The sequence below is a fragment of the Medicago sativa genome, chromosome 6, assembly GCF_051527215.1.
Source record: "Medicago sativa cultivar Bolivia chromosome 6, Bolivia_mono, whole genome shotgun sequence".
In the NCBI taxonomy this organism is placed as follows: Eukaryota; Viridiplantae; Streptophyta; class Magnoliopsida; order Fabales; family Fabaceae; genus Medicago; species Medicago sativa.
Genome location: NC_140754.1, coordinates 78,805,701 through 78,811,700, shown reverse-complemented (window position 1 = coordinate 78,811,700; position 6,000 = coordinate 78,805,701).

The window sequence follows — 6,000 nt, the reverse complement described above, 5'->3', positions numbered from 1 at the left end:
ATGATTATGAAGTTGTTTATGATGAATTATTATGAAGTTGTTTATGATGAATGGTTATGAAGTTGTTTATGATGATTGATTATGAAGTGGTTTATGATGATGATGTTATGTTGATGTTATATGATTTATGATATGATGTCTATGTCTATTAGATGATGATATGTGACGATGTTATGATTATTAATTGATGATATGTGACGATGTTATGTTTATTATTTGATGATATGTGATGATTTTTTACGATTAGTATTTGATGATATGTGATGATGCTTTTATGAATATATTTATGATGATATATGATGACGTTTATGTTTGTACTTATGATGTTATAAGATGATGTCTTATGATTATATTTATGAAGATATATGATGATGTTTATGATTGTATTTTTGATGATGTATGATGAAGTTTATGACTAATGTAGGAAGATTAATGATGCTAGTTAATGAAGTTTAAGATGTTAGATATAATTGTTGAATTATATGCCTAATATTATTGTTTTGTGAAATCTCACCCCTTCTGCTTGAAAATGTTGCTCTTCGTATGGGTAACTTGCAGGTAACCAAGATTAGTTGCGGTCGTGAGTGGACTCCTCACAAGTGTGTGTGTCTTAGATGCTCTGATACGTAACGGGATGGGATTATGTCTTTACTTTCTGTTCCTTACGTATTACTTTATGAATCTTTCAAGAATTGATGTTGAACTAAGTTTTATGAGATTTTATATTGAGGCCCTTTTGTCAAAGATTATTTAAGTTGTCAAACTATTCCGCTGCGAAGTTTTAAATATTATGTTGTTGAACGTTTTGAAGGATAAATTATTATTTATTCCATTGATGATTTTTAAGAAATGTGACATTTCGTTTTATGATGAAAAACTCTGATTTTATCTATGAAAATTTTACGTTGGGAAAACGGGGTGTTACAGTTATACCCCCCGTTGATGTAATTGTTCTTGAACTTGTTTATTATTGATGAATTTGCTTGTTTACTTGATTTTTTTACAGTTTAGTAACAAATACTTGTTCAAGTGGTATTCCAAAAGTTCAAAAGGAGGAGTGACTTGATTTCAAAGGCGAAGTGTACGGCAGTTAAAGATAGGTAGTCACAACTCCCATAAATCTAACACTGTAAGGTTGATGGCCAAATTTTATTTTTCCAATTTACTTATATAGAGTGTTCCATGCTTTTACATTTCTAGAACTTGCATTGTTTCTCTATTGTCGATTGATCTTTGTCATTAGCACACTGAGGCAAAAGTGCTTGGTCCTGTGAGCCTTTTGAAGCCTACCCTGGTAATAATTGTTATGTTATCCTTTTCTTAGCCAAATTGAGCCGGTAGGTTTAGAACTTTTTGTTCGGTGACAAACTACATTACAAGCTTAGAGACTTTTATGACTTGTCCCATATTGCTTTTCTGAGTTAGGCATTGTAGAATGTTGCTAAATAATAAGTTTGGGGTTGCTATTGGAATTTGCAACCAACTAAGTTTAGGGTGGGGGTACTAGAGAATAAAGAGAACAAAGAAAGAACATTATCATGAAAAATACACACAAAAATTGTGTATAAAAAAAAACGGGGGGAAAATAGAATGAAAAAGGGACAACACATTGAAAATCAGAGTAACTTTAAACTCGATTGTCCCAATAGTTACAAGTATTCTCTAGTACCTTTGCAATAATTGCTGTTCCATAAGGTGAATGAATGATGGATTGAATTTTGTGCTTAACTTCCGTAGGAATGCCTAACTCAAATTTTGTGTAGCCTATTTATCCAAATATTATCCCACCTTCACCTAAGCCCCGTTATAACCCTTAAAGACCTCAAAGTGTGCATTGATATTGATTTTGATTGACGTTTAGAAACTTTTCAAGCGTATGGTAATATGTAGATTTGCATGTCGACTGTGTGTGAACCCTATTCATTTTGTTGCGTGGAGTTGTGAATTGGTGGATGCAAACAAGTCAAACTAGCTCGTCTTTAGCTAGTAGGGAGTTGAACTTTTGGGTACTATCGCTTGATCAGGTAATTGTTATTTTACTGTCGATTGTCAATGATGCAAGTAAATTCCTTGAGGACATGGAATGGTTCAAGTTTGGGGTGGTGATGACAGTACGTCATTACTAGTTTTTTAGTCATATTTGTGTCCTTTTTGTAATGTTTAGAGAGTCAACTGCTTGTAATTCATGGTGAAATCAGATTAAAACAGGAACAAGAGCTCAACAGAAGAAATTGATGAAAAGATTGAAAAATGCCTAAGAGTGAAGCATCGTGCCACGATGGGAGCATCTCTTGGCACGTTTGTTGAACGTGGGACAAAGGATTTGTCACTGGAAATTTCATGCCACGATGAAGTCTGGAACGTGGCACGATATGAAAGTTTGTCTGTTGCCACGTAGGATTAATTAAGTGATCGTGCCACGATTGGATCGTAACGTGGCACGATGGTGGGCTTTCTGAAACCCTAATTTTTTGGCTATAAGAGCCACAAGCGACCAGAAGCTTGGTGTGCGATTTTGGAGACCTAAACAGAGCATAGACGGCACCAAGAAACCGCAGAACACGCAGTGGATCTCACCCAACTCATAGTTGGTTCTGGTTTATGTATGTTCACTATTTTCTATGTATTTGATTGTTTAGTTATGAGTAGCTAAACTCTTAGGTTGATTAAGCCATGAGATGAATCTTTGTGATCTGTGAGCATGTAATTTGTTAAAAACTCTCTTTAACATCAATGAAATCCTAGTCTTTATTCAGAATTATTTGTGTTCATTGCTTTTCGTATGATTGTTTGCATGACTATTAACCCTAGCTTCTTTCAATCACATAAATTGATCTTAGGAATTGAATGACTACTAGCCCTAGCTTTTAATCCTGAAATAGTAATTCTGTTTAACTCAACACTAGGAACCTAGAGATTGGAAATTGAGAGTTATGACTTATGGATTAACGTTCTCACCATGCTTCCGCAGTTATTCAATCGGTTTAAGAGATTAAAAGGTTATAACTTAGGAAAGGGTTTTGAGTCAAGAGATTGATCTAAACCATTTAGTTAATCCGTCGTAAAGCTAGGATAATTTCTTTGAGAGATAAGAGAGGCAAATTACTCACAGTGCGCAATAGAGGATTCGAAAGGCTTGATCATCTGTTTTTAATCCAATTATCAAACCATTTTACTTACTTTGTTTAAGTTTTATAAAACCAAATCCAACTTCCTAGGGCAACCCATAATTTAATACATCCTAAATTTTAACGTCTTTGCCGAGTAGAAATTGAAACAGTCCCTGTGGATACGAACTTATAAATTTTATTACTTCGATATATTTTTGGTACACTTGCCAGATATTTATCACCTACTGTACTTTTCTATCAGATAAAGCATGTAGCTGGAACAAACCTTTTGAATTCAGAATGTTCATTTGTTTCACTTAGGATAATTTGTAAAAGTTCCATTTGATGTAATCAAATCATAATGGTAAAACATCAATGAAGTGCAGTATGCATAACATCTAGGATGATATTCTTAGAGGAATATTCCTAATGTTTTGTACTTCATTTGTTCATAAGTCTTTAATGAACAATGAATATGTCTTTTGACTTTTATCCAAATAAATGCCTTTAATGTTTGACTGATCTAAAGTCATGATACTTTTATGGACTTTTATTTATGTCACGTGAGCCTTGAATGCTTTTGATAATGTTCATATATTTTTGGGTTTGTTCTTGATAAACCATAAGAACAACCTTATGAATTATCTTGAACCTTCAATACTCTAACTGGATTTATAAGCTTTAATGTTCTTTGATTACTTGCTTCTTGGTTTGATTTATATTTTGTTTCGTCCTAGTTAATCACTCAAGAACACATATTAAATACCAAAAAATTAATCAAAGTCCATTAATCTTTTAATCATCAAGATTTGTTATCTTTAAAATTATTTAGAGATTTTGCCTCAACACATTCAATTAGGGTGTAAGTTGTTCGAACAAAATCGACGAAACTAGCAATTTAAAGTGAACTAAAGCAAAAAAGAATCATATCTTGTTTGGTTTGGTTCTCGATTTTTTTATTTTGAAATTGAAAGAGTCAACAAATCATACAGATACTGCTACCCACCCACCACTACCAGATCGTGGTATAACAAAAATTCTCGACATTTCATGGGGATTCTTCATTGGTATCGAGTTAACTACAACACAAAGTCGTATTTCTTAAGTTAATAGAATCCATAAAGTTTATCGATCCGAGGAAGTAGACATCCAATAATAGGTGGTATTCATTTTGCTAATTAGCGGTACACATCCAATAATAGGTGGTACACATCCAATAAAATATAAAAGAAATAGATGCTATCTTGATCAGTTTGTTGAAATATAGATAGTTAAAGTCATTTAGTGGTGGTACTAATTATATTTGTAATCGGGAGTATGTGAGTATAAAAGATAAAGTTGTCATAAAAATTGTCATAAAATGATTGTACAACTATCATTTCTCTTTTTAAAAAGATTTTTTCACCAACATCTTCAAAATCTTGACACCTTCCAAATTTCACTAAATTCCAGTTATTGCATTTTGCTTTGCTTGAATGTCTATAGGTTTATTAGAAATTATTTTGCCCATAATATTGTGTTTGCAAGAATCAATACAATCTTTAACTGCACCAACAACATATAACATATATATTGTTTCTTGCAGGCCATGATCTTTGACTTTGATGTTAGTAGAGCCAATTTCTTGATTGTCGCAAGGATCTCGTTCATACTAATTGAATTGAGAATTCATATTTATACCATGCATAAGATTTCTTGCGTCCAGGGATTTTGACAAATTCCCTTTATACATCCTGTTATTTGTTGTTGACGATTACTTTCTAAAACTTGTCCTTCGAAATATCTCTCAATGGACAACTACATAATTTTTTTTTTTTTGAATCAAATCATGCCTAGTCTCTAACATGCAGGGGCGGATCCGGGATTAAATTATTAGTGGGGCTAGTTTTTTTTAAGGAAGACTAAAATTTTTGACGAAAGAAATTACACAAATAATAACATTTTTATTAATCGTAACAAATCATCAATCATTTTGTTCCTTATGTAGTAAAGTTGTTAATATTTTAGTGAAATTTAAAATTTTAATTATAATAAATAACACCATAAATATGATAAAATAATTTAATTGAATGTTAAATTTGGAGTTAAAAACTTCAATCGAAAAATGGTTCTCCCCTTTATATTTTTTTTATAGATTAGTTAATGCATGACATAAGTTGTAAAATCTTAATATATAGTTATATATAATTTTCTATTGCTTCAAAAAAATATATAATTTTCTATCAAAAAAAAAGTTATATATAATTTATGCTGTTAATATTATTCTTTAAAAAAAATTAAGAAAAATGTAAAACTGGAGAGTTGAACTTGAAAAAATTAAGGAAAAAAAATGCAAAAGTTGAGAATAGAACCAAGGACATTTAGAAAAAAATGCAAAAGTTGAGAGTAGAACCGAACCCAGGGACATTCAGGTTTCTATTCTAGACAAAACCCACACCACTAGACCAATGCCACAACTTTGTCCAATTTACAAAATAAAAATCTAGACAAAACCCACACCACTAGACCAATGCCACAACTTTGTCCAATTTACAAAATAAAAATTATATATTATAATATAGGCTTTGTATAAAAATAAAAATAAAAGGTATGGGCTGGGCTGGGCTGGGCTGGTGTGGCTATTGCCACACCCAGCCTCACACAAATCCGCCCCTGCTAACATGTACATCATCAAATTTGGTATAGTTGTATACTAAAGGAAAATGCTATATATCACGGCTGTACCAAAAAAAAATGTATAATGACTAAATGGCACACGAACATCTCACGAGCACAAATATCATGTTGTGATTATACCATCACTTAGACACAAACGTGCATCCGCCAAAGTTCCGTGATTTCGGAAAAACATTGTACTGTAATATGCATCTGCCAAAATTCCGTGATTTCC